Here is a 17,616-nt window from a genome sequence, read left to right as displayed (position 1 = left end):
CTGTGTATCCTCACACAATGACGCTTTCCTTACGTACGCTTTTTTTGACAAACGTAAGGAAACGTAAGAAAGCGAGCAAAAGTTCAACCAGACTGAACTTTTGCTCGCTTTCTAAAATTTAACAGACATAGTTACACATTACACATTATTATTGCGCCAAATGTGAATAAAAAAAATAAATTATTGCAAAACTATGTGTGTTTTTTAATTTCTCTATATAGATTTTGCACAAAAAAACGACATCGAGATATTTTAAATCAAAACAATTTACGTATTAAAAACAAAAAAAATTGTATGATGTTTTAGACTGAGTTTTATTGTTAAAAACAATATATTTTGATTGGTTTTGTTTTTATAACTATAGGATTAAAGAATAAACAAATTTCTATGCATTTTTTAAACATATTAATATCCTTTTTCATTTTTCCACAATTAAATCAAGATAAAGACTTGGCCCAATAATTTTGTGAGTGACTGTGTATTTTTTATTTGACAGCAGATTTTATGTTGCAATCAGCTGTTCAAAGTCAAAGTGACAGAAGCGCGCTTTGAGGATTTCTCAACGTAACGCAATGAAGCGACGCCCTAAAGCGTGATTGTGTTTCAGCTTTAAAATATTCAAAAATTTGTTGGACATTTTATTACGAAAGATTTTGACAAAAAGTCTATACCTTGCACCAAATCAATAATTTATTGGAATGAAAATTAATAATATTATGTATTTCGAAATTCATTGAATTTTATAAAATTTTGGCATAGCTACTTTTCGTTGGTTTACATTTTTTCAGTTGCTTCAGAAACAGTTATTTTGACATTTTGCCAAAAAATATAAATTTTTACTCTAATACAAACGCCAAAAAAGAAGTATAACTTAAAAAAAAAAAGTAAAGACCTCAAGTCTTAAATTGTAAAAATTAGACAAGGGTCGAGTTACGGCATTCGATTACGATCATACGATAAAGTTTTAAGAACTGCCCTACAAACAATTTTGCTCTTATAAAGCTTTATAGAAGCAACAACGGTAGCATCTATAAAGTTTTATAGAAGCAAAATTGTTAGTTGGGTTTCTCTATTTATTCAGTAGAAAAAGATAGAGACATAAAGCGTCAGTTCGTTAACGTATGATCGTAATCGTATGCCGTAATTAGGCCCCAGATTTTAACAATCTAGAATTTTTACAAACAGAAATAGTAGGTGTGTTTTTTTGTTTATCTATATAGATTTTGTGCAAAAAAACGACATCGGGATTTTTGAAATCCATGCAAACATTTGGCACCACTGTACATATACTTTGGCAGATGTCTGTCAAAAATGTTGCTTTTGTTTTTTTTTATTTTAACTCCGAAGTGGGAAGGCCATTACATCCATGTTGGATGCAAACAAAAATTTTGATATGCCCATGGCATCCATGTTGGATTCGAAAAATTTTTTTTTCACAAAAAACCAAAAATTATCTGTATATTCTTAGCTACATTTTAAGACCATGACCATTAACATTAGTTGCGTCGTTCTTGTGTTATAAGCGTTTGAAGGTAGCCATATTGAATTTTTTTTCGATTTTGTAAAAATCAAATGTGAAAACTTTTTTATTTTTATTTCTAATTTTTCGAAAAAACTTTGGTAATTTTATATACATATCTGTTCAACAATCTTATCAGGATCCATTTAAGACTTTTATCTGAGAAGTGCATTGCTATATCTCGAGATATTAACATTTCAATGCAACCATGTCAAACAAATTTTTGATTATTTTTTTCTATGAGAGTTTTTTTCAAACCTCGTTTTCTCCGTTTTATTTTTTGTTAATATTTTCAGATATTTCTGTATGAACACAACAATTAAACTACCTTGGCACTACTGTTTTTATCGAGAGAAAGTAAAATCTGGATAATTATCTGGATTTTTCAAAAATCTATACAGATAAAGTTTTTGTTGTTTTTAACACGTAAATTGTTTTGATTTCAAAAATCTCGATGTCGTTTTTTTGCACAAAATCTATATAGATAAACAAAAAAACACACCTAGTATTATAATACAATAATTGCTGAGTTTTATTGCTAACTCAGTACTTAACTCAATAAACATGTTACACTAAACAAGAAACAAATTAACACTTTTGATTTAATTTTTAAATAAATTTGAGGGCCTTATTTCTCTTCATTGGGATATTATCTGGAGTTTTTTATAGCTACTTTATAGGTCCAATAAACATACCTATTCAATAAACATACTCTAAGGATGTTGAGAAGTGTTTATACCCCTATAGGAATTGGGCAAAAGTCCTGGAAAAACTTTTAAGTTCATTCATTTTTCATCCCAGAGTCTATGCTTTTCACCGAGTCGAAGGCGGGCAAGTTTATGTCTTGGGAAGAGCGCCGGATTCCACATTTTCTTTCGTAGGAATGGCTTAAGTCCACCTTAATTATTTGCTGCACTTGTTGTATGTTTATGTTTATTGTTTCACTAATGTCAGCCAATTTTTTGCGTTATGAGGATTCGAAGTGATTTTTGACAAAAAAAAGAAAAAATTAAGATAACTAGTTATACATTATGTATTTCACAAAATTTCTGTGCGACAAGTCGTTCAATGCTGCATCCAAACTAAGCAACTTTTTCAGATTTTTTTCCTATTTACTCAACGGCTTAACGAAGAATGATTTGGAAGATATGAACCCCCCATATGAACCCCCCACTACCTTAAGACCCCGCCCGCACTAGTTCCGAATAAAGTTGGCAACAGTCACTTTGCTTTTTAAACGACGATATATCGTCGACACAACGCCAAAACCGCGAATATGCATTTTTAGACATTTTCACTTTAATGCATCATATTACTTGTTCTCCACTCTATATTAACTGCATCGATCCCAATCCTTCACCTGTTGCCTTGAAGCCTAAACTATCAATTTCCGTTACACGAGTTTCCATAAGATTGCAAAAGTTTCCAAAACTTTAAAGAAGTTTTTCTCAAAACAACAATTTTACAGATTCCTGGTTTTGCTTTGTGCCCACGATATATATTCCCCGAAAAAAAATATTCAGCCCTATTGTGAGTTTCACGTAAACAAGATTCCACTAGGAAAAAATTTAATTTCCCTTTTCCTCTATTGTGAGATGAGGGCAAAAAGTTGTTCGCGTCAAAAAAACTTCTCGTATTTTGCTTAACCCGACAAACAATTTTGGTTTTATAAAGCTTTTACAGATGCAATTGTTGCTTCTGTAAAGCATTATAGAAGCAAAATTGTTAGTAGGGAAATGCTGATAAATAATACCTACAAAAAAATTGTTATTTTTTGAAAGCCCCCCCCAACCCGAATTTTTTTTCTGCGTTCACCCCTGTTCATCTCTACTTGGCAATTAATTTATAATGTTTCTTTTTGGAAAAGTTGCACCCACTTTAGTTTTTAATAAAAAAAATTGAATTATAAGGGAAGAAATACAACCACAAAATAATAAAAAAAATTCCATTTTCTGTTCCGCTGTGGTAGCTAAAAACTTTATTTTTTATTTAATTTTTTGTATAATCATTATGTATGTTTTCTAATATATATAATTATGTAACATTATCATTTTTTTTTTTTATTTGATAAATCTTAAGATTAAAATTAATTTATTTATAAATAAATTTATGTTAATTTATTTTATTTTATATAATTTTCTGTTTTGTAATTTAACATTTTTGTTGTGGACTTTCTTGGAACCAAAAACACTTGATTTTATTTGTGTATTTATATTTGGTATAATTTTTTTTTTTTTGTTTTGTTTTAAATTGTTGTTTTATTTGCAATATTTACATAATTAAGAGGAATACTTTAACTAAAAAATAAAAATAATAAAAATGCAACAAACTAAAGGAATCCTTGGCAGGATGATTTTGTCTAAGTTTGCTAAACTAAAACTATCATCTTTGCCTTGGAGCCTTTAAAAATATTGTTGCCAAATAATAAAATAAAAAAATTGTATAAATTCTCTCGTAAAAGTATGCAACATAAAATGACTCCTTTTGCTTTTTGTACATAAAAGGACACTATAATTTGCTTGTTGTTTAATTAAATTCAAGTAGCTAAGGGTTGGTTGGTTCGGTTAGACAACAAACCCTATATGGTCCTTGCATCCAATAGGTGAACTGCATTTTATATGTCCCTCCATTCCAAAAAGAAACTCCTTACTCTCATCCTTCAAACTTATACACTATGTTTCTCGCTCTATCCTTTTATCGAAATATCCTGCCAAATCCAAATGAGGACACACAACAACAACACAAAATTCACCTCTGTCCAATGTTAACACTGTGTGCTGAAGATTCAGGCGTATGTGGACTCTTGCGCTTCGAGTCATCGTCACAAGTACGTGTGAGTCCTCAGCACGGTAGTGGTATTTTTGGGATGGTTAAAATGCATTTCGGTGCGCATCGGTTTGCTGCTGGAGGGTTGGTCAGGCCCAGACAACAGCCAATGAAGTTGGCAGGAGATTTGGATAAATTCATTGGCAAATGAATGCCTTGTTTTATTGTTGGAGTCATTCGGATGCAATAATTCTGAAAGAGTAAAAAAAAAATATTGAGTAAGTAAATTTGTTAAGGTATTTATTTGAGAAAATGAGAATAAAAATAATTTATAAATAAATTTATAATAAATAAAATAATATGTAGAAACTGAAAAGAAATATCACATACATTTCAGCTACAAAAAATGTTCCACATACGCCATAGTGACCGTTTAAATTTAAACTTTTAACTATATTTTTTAAGGTATAGAAAAAAAATGTAATTGTATGCATTACTCAAATTTACATCGAATTTTCTGGAAAACTTTCATTTCTAATTTAATAGTTTTAATAGTTATAGTTTTTGGTTTTTAATAGTAGGAGAAAGGTGCGAACAGTGAGACACTTTTAAAAATTGTTATATTTCAGAAAGTTTTCAAGCTATCTTAACCAAACTTTAAAGTAATTTTAAGATATATTTTATATTAATATTGCAGAAAAGGTTATAATTTTATTAATTGAATGAGAGTATCACATTAAATTTAAATGTAGAAAAAGTGAAAACATCTAACTGTCAGCAAGGGGTGCGATCAGTGAGATAGGCTAAAGCGAACAGTGAAACGGACAAATAAAATAGAAACAAATTGAAGAAAACGCCAAATAAGAAAGTAACTAGTAGTTTATTTATTAAATTACTTTAACCCATTTCTTTAAAAAAAAATAATTCAAAAAAAAAAACAGGAAAAAGAAAAAATAGGTACTACAAAATCATACTGATATCATTTTCAATTCATAAATTTCTTTTAATCGATGTCTCACTGTTTGCTTTTTGTCATTTCTCAGACAAATATAAATTTTCAAAAAACTACAAGAAGTAATTGTTATTTTTTTATGAAAGAAAATACATATAAATGCAATAAACACGTAAAAAAAGTTCTGTCCATTTACCGGACCGGATTTATACACTCTTTTTATAACACTTCAAAAAATACTTTCATCTGATTTTGTGTAGGAAAATGGACAACTTATATTTAATCGGAACAAAATTAAAACACGCAGAAGGGGAAATAAACGTTTTTATCCAAACTAGCGTTACTGTGCTTGCTTTCAGAAAAGAGAAAAAAGTATTGTCTCACTTTTCGCACATTTCCCCTAATAGATTTGGTTTTAAAATTGTAATATTTTTCATTCTAAGTTCAAAATAAAATACCAGTGCCATAATATGATAATAATGACTTTTTAGTGAATTAGAACATTTTCAAAACTAAAAAATGTGGTTATCTTTCAAATGGTTAGATTATTGGACAAAATATAAGATCTTTTGCAAACAAACATAGCTATGCTGTAACCCTTTAACATCAAATACCTGAAATTAAGCTGTGATATACATAAATAATGTCTTTTCTTGTCTAGTTTAATAATTTAGTTTTGCTTGTTTTATTTTACATTAGGTGTATATTTTTGATTCTCTAGATTTTGCACAAAATCAAGATATAAGGTGTGTTTTTTTGTTTATCTATATAGATTTTGTGCAAAAAAACGACATCGAGATTTTTGAAATCAAAACAATTTACGTGTTAAAAACAACAAAAACTTTATCTGTATAGATTTTTGAAAAATCCAGATAATTATCCAGATTTTACTTTCTCTCGATAAAAACAGTAGTGCCAAGGTAGTTTTATTGTTGTGTTCATACAGAAATATCTGAAAATATTAAACAAAAAAAAAGCGGAGAAAACAAGGTTTGAAAAAAACTCTCATAGAAAAAAATAATCGAAAATTTGTTTGGTATGGTTGCATTGAAATGTTAATATCTCGAAATATACGCAATGCACTTTTCAGATAAAAGTCTTAAATGGATCCTGATAAGATTGTGGAACAGATATGTATATAAAATTACCAAAGTTTTTTCGAAAAATTAGAAATAAAAATAAAAAGTTTTTCACATTTGATTTTTAAAAAATCGAAAAAAAATTCAATATGGCTACCTTCAAACGCTTATAACACAAGAACGACGCAACTAATGTTAATGATCATGGTCTTAAAATGTAGCTAAGAATATACAGATAATTTTTGGTTTTTTGTGAAAAAACAATTTTTTTGAATCCAACATGGATGCCATGGCCATATGAAAATTTTTGTTTGCATCCAACATGGATGTAATGGCCTTCCCACTTCGGAGTTAAAATAAAAAAAAACAAAAGCAACATTTTTGACAGACAGCTGCCAAAGTATATGTACAGTGGTGCCAAATGTTTGCAGGGATTTCAAAAATCCCGATGTCGTTTTTTTGCACAAAATCTATATAGATAAACAAAAAAACACACCTATATTTGAAATCAAAACAATTAAAAACAAAAACAACTAGGATTTATAGAGATATTTGAAAAATCCAGATAATTATCCAGATTTTACTTTTATCTCGATAAAAACAGTAATGCCAAGGTACTTATGTAAATTGTTGTGTTATCCATAATTTATACAGAAATGTCAAAAATATTTAGCAATAATCATTTTTATCAAAAAAACAAAACCGACTTCCATGGATCGAAACTGGGTTTTATGGTTTTTCTCATACTTTCTATAGCCAGAACTGAACGAAATTGAAATGGGACCACACTGCAGGCACCAGCTTTCCAACACAAAAATTGGTTCACTCAGGCAAAGTTATGAGGTAACAAACATAAAAAAAAATATATAAAAAAAAAATGCTTCCTTTTTGGAAGTCGTTAAAAAAAAGCATAGAAAATAAGGTTTGAAAAAACTCTCATAGAAAAAATAAGCGAAATTTTGTTTGACATGGTTGCATTAAAATGGCAATATTTCGAGACATACGCAATGCACTTTTCTGATAATATTTTTGAACGAATATAAATATGTATAAAATTACCAAAGTTTTGGCGAAAAATTAGAAAAAATAAAAAAAGTTTCCACGTTTGATTTTAAAAATATCAACAAAAAAAATTCAATACGGCTACCTTCAAACGCTTATAACATAAAAACGCCGCCGCAACTAATGTTAATGGTTATGGTCTTAAAATGCAGTTAAGAATAATAAAATGGTTTTTGTTTTTTTGTGAAAAAAATTTTTTTGAATCCATCATGGATGTAATAGCAACTTTTTTGACAGACATCAAAAATCCCGATGTCGTTTTTTTGTGCAAAATCTATATAGATAAACAAAAAAACAAACCTATTATATTTGTTATTTATTTTAAATTTGTATCAGTGCTGTCAAAAAGTTACACATACACCACAGTGACCGATTTAATTTGAATTGTTAAAATTGATGCAAAAGTGTAACATTTTGGTATAATTTATCCCAGCGTATATTTCAACACATTCATTTCATGTACCATTATATTATAGCAGGGATTTGGTAAAACGTAAACTCTTTGACCTTTATGCAGTTTCTTGCTTCAATTTTTCTGTCAATTTTGTTTGAAGTTTGGCATTGTGTGACATTTTAAATATTTTTTGTTTCAAAAAATTGCTGCTTGGTAGTATTTGTGCAGTTTTCGTTGGATTGGAGTCAAAATTCGTCAAAATTTTGATTTAAAATTTTTATATTTCAAAATCCTGCTTTTTAGAATTCTGTTTTTCAAAATTCTGCTTTTCAAAATTCAGCTTTTCATAATTCTGTTTTACAAAATTCTGCCAAAAATTAAAAAAGGGTTTGGAAAATGTTAAAAAGCGAGCTCTTTTCAACATTTTTCAAGCCCTTTTTTAATTTCTGGTTGAATTTTGTAAAAATCTAGCTAAATTTGCTGAATATTTGAGATTACTTACTAACAGTACTTTGTCAATTTTGTGTAATATTCCTATATTTTGATAAATCAATAAATTTAAAAATATTGAGAAAGGGTTTTTAATGATAAATATCTTCGAAAAATAATAATTGAACATTATTTAATTAGTCAAATAAAAATTGATATTCAAAACATTTAATAAGAAATGGAATATATACTTTATGACATAACATCGTTTCTATAATAATTATTATTAGTTTTTCAACGGTATACTATCGTATAGATGTGAGTTATAAGAAAGTCAGTACTCTAAGCATTTTGAAAATTATTTGTGATGGTTAAACATGGTATTTTGGTATAGTAAACGCATATGCTCTGAAAAAAAGCAGAATTTTGAAAAGCAGAATTTTGAAAGACAGAATAGAAAAAAAAAACAGAATTTTGAAAAACAGAACTTTCTTGAAAAGAGCAGAATTTTGTAAATCAGAATTTTGAGGTCAAAATTTTGACCCGCTTCCGTTTTCGTTAGGTGAAAATGGGTTTGAAGTAGTTGCATGAGTTTCTTAGCTCAATAATGGACGAAAAGTTATGATTTGTGATATCGTCGGCGTTAAGCAAAATTGTCTTAAGTACATAAGATTCCTTAAGGACTTAGAACAATTTTGCTTTACGCCGACGACGATATTAAAATTTTTTGAAAAACATGCGAATATATACATTTTTCTCCCTAATACAACAAGTAACCTCCACTGTACCCTGCAGGTGAAGCATTATGGAGTATTATAGAAATTTGTTGATTCAGTCAAGATCATGTTAATTTTTGTCGTTATTTGAAAGAACTTTTATCAACGTTCAGAAATATAAGTTTTTAATTTAGATATGATTTTTTTTTTTTAGTTTTTTCAACTTGAATTTTGTTTAATTATAATAAATTAACGAATGGAAAATTTTTACTTCTATCTAATAAAAATAAAATGTGTTATTCCTTCTATGACATTGCCGAAGTGTTTTTGCAATTAAAATGTCCATCATGAATTTCAAAGCTTTATTTTCGACTCTTTATAGTCTGCGTCAATTCGGCAAAAATTCTAAAATAAGATTTCTGCATTCGAAAGAAACATCTTAAAACAGCATGCAAAAACCAAAACATCTCCTCGAAATCTAATTAGATTTGGTCTCCCGTCGTCGGTCGCCACCACCAACATCGCGTCGCCATTGCTTTTGTTCTTGTTCTTCTTCAGCAGCGGCGTCGTACTTTTCGACGCTTGTTGATGATTAGATGATGTAACCTTTTGGTTGATGTCTTACAATGTTCAAACACTTTCTAATTATTTCATGTGCGTCTATTGCAGTTGGAGAAAATAATACAGGAATTGACTAATCTCATGGTTGGGGATTTATAGGCTGTTTTTCAGCTGCTGCTGGTGATCATGAAGACAAAACATGGGTCGCCAGTATCTCAGGCGCAACACCACCTAATGCCGAGCTATATTGTGAATCCATTTTGACATGGTTCGTCTTTCTTCTTGTTTCTTTTTAAGTTTTTTTTTTTTGTTTTTTCAGGGGACAAAAATAGGAGTAGGACGTCTCTCCCTCCATCCCTAATGTCCACAAAGTTATAGCTACCGCAGCTATAGCATCTATCCTATTTGTCGTAAATTCGGCCACAGAAGATTCGAGAGACGTTTTTATCTGGCCCAGGCCGCTGAGAGAAAAGACGCGCGATTTATTTTTGTAATTTACGTTCTATTCTGTGTGCTCGCGAGGATGAGATCGCGATGTTGTGTGTTTATGCATCATTAACCCAATATATGTACGTAATCTTCTGGTGTATATAGCAGAGGCAAACTTATACATAGTTTTGATAGGTATATACATCTGCTGTGTATTTTTACTTATTTAAAATTAAAAACAAAATACATCGGACCGCGGACAGACAGGCGGAGATTAGTACCCAAAAATCTTCGAAAACAAAAACCAACGTGAGTTTATGTGATTTGGGAGAAGATTTTCGGTGACGGTGATCAGTTTTAAGGGAGTGAAACGGGAAAGGGATGTTTTTATTTACTCAGTCTCTATTATTTTTATTTTGTTATTTTTTAAGATTTTTTTTTTGTATTGTGTTTGGTTTAATACACACATAGATAGAAATTTGCATCTTATACAAGTCAACTCAACTGTTTCTTTGTGTTTAAGTAATTGTTTAAAAAATTTGTTTGTAATTAAGTTACGTAATGTGGTTTTGGCCTTAAGTGATTTAGGAAAGTAATTGAAAATAAATCTCTTCCGATATACACCTTGAAATTGCATTTATTAAAATTTTATTTCTATTAGCTTTAGTATGTTTATCTATTTTACCTCTCTTAGAGAAAAGCAAAGAAGAAAACAACAATTTTATTTCTTCTTGTCTATAGTTCAACAAAAAAGTCGTATTAAAAGTCTTAACAAATTTCATGAAACTAAAAACTTTTTAAAGGTATCGTTTTAATTTTAGTATCCAGATTTGAAAAATTCCATAAGATAGTGTGACTTTCCCCCTTTTTTTCTTTATTTATGTTTTTCTGTTTTCTCTATCTAAAGGGCTAGAGCCGCTTTCTAAAACATCGATTCTTTTTTTAAGTTTAATGCGTTGAATCTTCTTGACTAGGATATTAGTTAAAGACTCCTAGTGAGTCACTCCTAAAAATGCCATCAAATCAAGCCTAAAAATAATTATTATTTAAGGGATAAAAGCGAAATTGCATGCAGTAAATAAACTTCTTTATTGCTCCTCTAGTGATTTCATAATAAAAATATAATTAAATCGTTATAAGAAAATTATTAAGTAAGTTTTTCTTTAATCAATGCAAAAAGTGACTTAGTGCACTTTCATAATCATGGGCACATAATATCGTCGGCTTAGAGTGTAAACCTGCTAACTCCACTTTTGGGCGAATTTGAGTAAGGTATGCAGTTTGAAAGGTCTAAGGAAGGCGCATCGTCTGACCACAAAATTTTCGTTCAATTCCACTTATAAGTTAGTCAAATTGCGTGAAGAGTAAAACAGCTAACTCCATTATTCCCAAAGAATTCCTCCTAACTCCATCAAAACCTCTTAAGTCAACAAGTATTTCATTAATAAATAAGAATAAGAAATAAGGATATGTAGGTACCTATTCTCTTAACATGTGAGAACAACTGCATTCTTGATTACATGTTTGACCTTGAAATCACCTAAAGTTAACATGAGGCTGAGAGAAGTGATGAAAAAAATCTAATGAAATATAAGAAATATAAGCATTCTGTATTTGACACTGATACGTGTTAGATTAAAGTACACATTTTTATTTTATACTCTTCTTATGGCGTTTTCGATTGGCAGTCCGGAAGCATCCGAAATCATTCTGAAAAAATTTTATTCACACAAAACTGTCAGTTTTGTACGAATAAAACGCTTTCAGAATGATTCCGGACGCTTCCGGACTGCCAATCGAAAACGCCATTAATGTCAATCAGCCCTATTGTTTGTTTTGTATTTTTTTTTCAAAATTTTGATTTTGAAAATTAATTGTTCAAAAACAGCTTTAAACAAGAAAATAGACGAGGTTTGTTCGTTATATTTATTTGTTATATGTATTTATTTTTCCCAAATTAAGTCAATCTTTTAGAAAATTGCCCGTCCAGTCTATAGGGTGGGGAAATACCCTCCCCCCCCCCCCCTTCCATACGAATATTTTCTTGGCACATTCCTACTGAATCACTCAGTATTTACAAGAAAATCAATAAATCTAATGGTAAACAATTCATTACATTGTTTTTATTTTTGTAGGATAACTTGCTAAATCCAAAATTTTTTTGCATTACTAACCTGCTAACTCACAAATATGCTTAAAAAAATACGAAACTAAGAGTCTTTTTGATTCTGCTTTCGTATACAAATGAAGAGCACAAAGAATGGTATTTTGGATTGTTCTTTTAAATTGACAAAAAACATTTTGAGAAGTTTTTTCTCTCTCCTGTAAAGTGTACTTTAATGTAATGTCTTGAATTTTTCGCGGTGCGCAAAATTTGCATTCAGAAGGCGTATAAAATTGAACCTAAGATGGAAAATTATTTGTAAAAAACATTAGAAAGTTGAACTTCCTCTTTGAAGTAAAATTTTGTTTTAATAAGAGATCGCTTAACCCTCTCCTGCATGAATTAATATTAGCGGACGAAAAAATTTAAAAATGCTTTACATGAGTTCTTTGGGTTGTTTTAAAACGGTTTTCATAAAAAAAATTTGTTTAAATTAATTTGTTTAAAAAATTTGTTTATAAGCCAAATTTGGCTTCGTATGCATTAAAGGGTAAGAAATTTTACTAATATTATTTATTCAGATTATGTAAAGAATACAATTAAAAATATCAAAAGACAAATGTTTATCATTTAAAAACAAAATAAAGTAAAATAAATACATTGCATTACAAAAAATTAGGAATTAATTCAAATTTGGCTCATTTTAAGACATGGAACTGAGAAAAGCAATTTGTTTTTGTCCGTTATATATATTTTTTTCTGGTTCACATTCTTTTCACTGTCGAAGTAAGTCTTGCTTCAACATTTTCAGCCACTCCCAGATCTTACAAAAACTAAAAATTAATAAAATGACTGAAAAATACTATGGGTGAGCCCCTCTCCCCCTAAAATTTTTGTGGTTACGCCGCTGGAAATGGTGTTAACATGAGAAAAATGTCTCTAAAAGCGAAGGGGCTCTATTTCTGAAGTAAAACATAGCAAAATAACAATGTAATGAAAGAAAATTTTTTAACAAAAAATTTAACAAATTGTGTAGATTTACAACCCCTTAATGCATACGAAGCCAAATATGGCTTCCGTACTTTTTGCCCTCCCAAGACCAGGCCAATAATTTTTTTTCAATAAAAATTGGTTTATAGCATACACAATTAGACAATCGGTCAAAAATAAATTTTTAATTCCACTTTACTTTCCAAATAAACGCAGTAATTAACACTTAAAGTATGAATATATTTCACACTTTCAATTTCAATGCACACGACTGATCGACTCACCTGTGATCATAAAATACACCTTTATTTTGTGTCGGACACACGAAAAAACTATTTCTATGGGTTCTCAGAAACACAAAGAAGAGGATTGTATTTAATCTTTATCATTTTTTTTGTAACAGAGAAGAGAAAAGTGCATACAAACAGACAAAACCATATTTGGCTTCGTATGCAGTAGAGGGTTAAAACTTTTTTTTTTCGAGATGCTGCAATACTCAAACATTTTTCAAATATTCTCGGAGATATTCAGATTGGAAAGGTATTTATAACAATTAACATTGCTATTTTTGAGTGAAAAATTGACTTATAAATACTGTAGAAACACCATTTTGTAATGTAGTTTTTTGAATAACTTGAAGCCATTTGGAATTTTAAACGAGCTTCTAAAAACTCAAATAATGTCTAAAATTGTTTTCTTCAATTTAAGCCTTTCTTGTTATGATATTTTTGATTTAACATTTTGTATGATCAGGAATCGAGCTTTTTGCCTGTAATGGTGAACCGTAATTTTTTAATTTTTTTTCTGTGTCAGACTCTTTTAAATGGTGTAATGTGACTTTGTGTTCAATTAACTTAAAAAACTTCCACGGCCAAGCTGAGTTTAAGCAAGCAATCTAGCGGCGATTGGGAGGTCGACGCACTTAGCGTCTAATGATCGGCTTTTCACCCCGTTGAAATAACTTTAAGACTTGTAACCCACAAAATTGTAAAATTTATTTTACTCAAAAAGGTCACGTAAGAAGGAATAGCTATAATGAAAACAGTTTCTTTATCCAAAAGTTCTTTTGTAAAAATCCCTTTCAGAACTGTTCCAGATGAGCTCAACCAATGGTTGCTGTAGGGAACAAAAATTTTCTTACTAAGTACCAAAAAGTTGTACTTTTTTGTTCCGGACAGTGTAAAAGAGGCTAAATAAGCAAAGCATGCAAAAAGAACACTTCTTGATTCTAAACGCAATTCTCTTGGTTGCAATAATTAAAAACGCTTTTAGTGAAAAAAACATACAATTCTGCTGTTTCTATTATATTATTGTGAGTAGTCAAAATTTTTCTTAAATTCACAAAAAAATTGAAAACACTGAGGGATAAATAAAATGGTCATAGAAAATTAATTTTTAAGATTAGAAATATTAAGTTAACATTTTTAGTTTTCTTATGAGAAAAAATGTTACGCATACACCACAGTGACCCACATTGTTCGGCTTTTCATTTTTACCTGTCTAGACAAATTATGTAAAATATAATCAAATCTTAAATTTAATCGAAAGCTTCAAATGCGGATCAGCTTAATAGAAAAAAAGAACAAAATGTTCAAAAGTCTCTAGAGGTCAAAATTAAACTTTTTTTAAGGTTTATGCATAAATCAAAAGTTAAAAACAATTCAAAATACATCATTGCTTTATTTCAAATGTCTTATGATTTGTTTACAATTTGCAACATTATGATTGATATGATACTTTGAGTACCTACTTATCAAAATATTTTTTCAAAAAGAAGAAATGTTTACACCTACGAAAAACAAAAAAATTAGTAAATTTTTGGCTAACATCTCGATTTTCAAAGAATGCATATATTTTTATAGGCCACTGCCAATAAACATATCCCCATTTAGATCTTAGCCAAATAAAATAACTAGCCTCTGGCCAATAAATTTCTTCCTCAGAGTCAATGCCCCCAACTGACCTTCAACTGATTGAAATCCCCTCAAAATCATCACAAAAAGTTAAAAAAAAAAAAGAAATAAACATAAATAAATTCTGCCAGTTAACCACCTGTTTAGATAGTTGTTGTTTTTGTAGTGTTCCGTAAAAGCCTCTTTTTTTTCTGGGCAAAATATCAACTGGCAAGCATTTCCGTAATCAGCTGTTCGCATCAACTCGGCCATTGAGTGCGTTTCATTCACAATCCATCGATAGATTCTGATGAGCGAAACGGTGGCGGCGGCGGCGATGGCGGCGATGCTTTATACCTTAAGGATAATGCCAAGAATTTTAACGAATGCAGCCAGAAAGGCACACGCCGCCGATCTGCCTTAAACCAAAGCAACTATAGGTACATTAACAACAAGTGGTGGTGGTGTTTGGGTGTTGATGATTAACCGACCAGTCAGCCAAGAAGCTTACGCATCGGAGATTCGAGAATCACACGTGAATTTGTCATCGCGCCACTTCGTCACTCATTCGACCGACCGACCGGCCTGAATAAAAATTCAGGAAAGTGGCCAAAAATTGGATGTGTGTTGGTGTAATGTTGTGTGATATAGCTTCCAGTGACTTGTGCCAAAATTCTCAGAATTTTGTATACTTGGCGATTGTCTTTTTGGTTAAGATTCTTGGCAAATTTTCTAAAAGAAATTAAGAAAGAATAAACGATGTGTCCAAAATTTCGACATTTTATGGCTAAGTCGAATGCGAGGAAGGGTTAGTGCCAAGGAAATTTTTTTTTTTCAAAGAGAGTGGGATTTCCTTATTCACGAGGAGGCACAAGACAGCCAGACTGATTGGCGCCTTCTTTTTTTCTTGTTTCTTTATTTACTTGGCCAAATCCACTGAGTTGGCTCTTGTCTACGTTGCATTGCGTCAAAATGCGCTACTAACGGCGGGACGCGGAGATGTTGTTGTAAAAGTTCTTGGCTCTGGTCGAGGACCATATTATACTCTCTATGCCACTGCCGCCAACGTACTGAACCATGAGTAGTGTGTGTGAATATTTTGTTCCTGTTTCTTATATTTCAATAAAATAAAATATATTTCACTTTGTGACATCCTTTTTAGGGGGAAATTTATGTCCTCATATGCGGACGAGTGCAGATTGCTGTTTCCGTTCACATGACACAACCATGGGGGGCGTACTTAAAGGCAAATGAATCAAATGTGGAAAATGTTTCTTTTGGGATATGAAATGGGAATGTAACTAACTTTTACTGAACTTAATAATTTTGACTTTGTATAAAAGAAACCTTAAAGTTTTATATTTTCTTGTTCTAATTCAGTTATCTTTTACAAAATAATAATTTTTTAAATAAAACCCACACACAAATAGAATTCAAAAAGATACGTATACGACACAGTGACCCATGGTATCTTAAACTCATTTGTTGACTTTAGGAAAGTTCGAACTTTATATTACGATTATTAAAAATACAAAACAGAAAACAGAAAGTTTTGTAGAAAAATGTGGACAGCTACACCTTCCAAAATACTAACTTACAAAGAAAAATATAACAAAAATATTTCTTTGCTTGATGGAAATTGATAGAATATTATTTAATCGAAATGAAAACAATTATTACCTCATAATAGTAACTCTTTTAAACATGGCCTTGTCCAAACTGACGTATTTAGAGCACAAGAAAATTACAGCACTATTATTTCTTAGCTGGAACAACAATAATGCAGATTGTATCTTTGGGTTAATTTCAAATCTCAAAATACCTTAATCTGGTATGATGGTTCTTCGTCGTGTCTAAACCGGCTTAGCGACAATGTTTTTGACTTAAAGTCGATTAGTGATGGGCTGTTATCCCCCATCAAAGCAACTATGTTATATACACGGTTAAAAATTCTGGAGTATTTTTTAATATTTTTTCGGTTACATATTTAGGTCTACACCAGAAATGTATTAAAATTTAATACATGACAAATATTTAATTTTTTTAGTTAATACAAAATGTATTAAAATTTAATATAGTTGTATTAAAAAATAATACAATTTATATAAGAATTTAATACCAAATGTAATAAATTTCAAGTAATGCATTAATTAAAATTTGAATTTATTACATTAATTTCTAATAAGAATTTTATTAAAAGTCAATACAAAAATATTTCAATTCAATACCAAATGTATTTAAAGTTAAGTATTCTTTTAATAAATTCATTACTGAAAATAAATATTAATCATAAATAATATAATAATGGTCATATTATATTATCTGTTTCACAAACTGTGGCATGTAAAATCTTACCGCCGATCCAAATTCATCTGCAATGTATGCATTTTGCTTCGAAAAAATACAAAGCGCCTTCAAATTAGTACAAATTTACTGTTTTTTATTTAATTTTTTTTAGAAAAGGTGCCTCAAATAATGGATTTTTTTCTTTTTTAAAATGGCTGCTGGCGTTCACAGTACACATAAGAAAGTAATATATTTCGAACTGACATTGGTCGCCAAATTGTCAAAAACGCACAAAAACCAAAAAACCACGCACACCACTATTTTTTTAAATTATTCACCATTTCCCGCGAAGAACACGAAGAAAATTTGTTAATTTTTAATTTATAATTTTTTCAAATGACATTTTATAAATTAAATTAAAAATCCAATTTCCTGTT

General features: G+C 30.0%; 1 long non-coding RNA gene across 1 annotated transcript in view; it reads right to left on the bottom strand.

Moving 5' to 3' along the window:
- Positions 1-3,467: 3,467 nt before the first annotated feature.
- LOC129905626 (uncharacterized) overlaps positions 3,468-17,616 on the bottom strand; it is a 28,427-nt gene continuing 14,278 nt past the window's right edge. The window contains exon 2 of the long non-coding RNA XR_008770626.1: positions 3,468-4,537. This is a non-coding gene — a long non-coding RNA (uncharacterized LOC129905626). The remainder of the gene's footprint in view (positions 4,538-17,616) is intronic.

The sequence above is a fragment of the Episyrphus balteatus genome, chromosome 1 (genome assembly GCF_945859705.1).
Source record: "Episyrphus balteatus chromosome 1, idEpiBalt1.1, whole genome shotgun sequence".
In the NCBI taxonomy this organism is placed as follows: domain Eukaryota; kingdom Metazoa; phylum Arthropoda; class Insecta; order Diptera; family Syrphidae; genus Episyrphus; species Episyrphus balteatus.
Note: the sequence above shows the minus strand (reverse complement) of the source record. Positions and strands in the feature narration are given on the sequence as shown.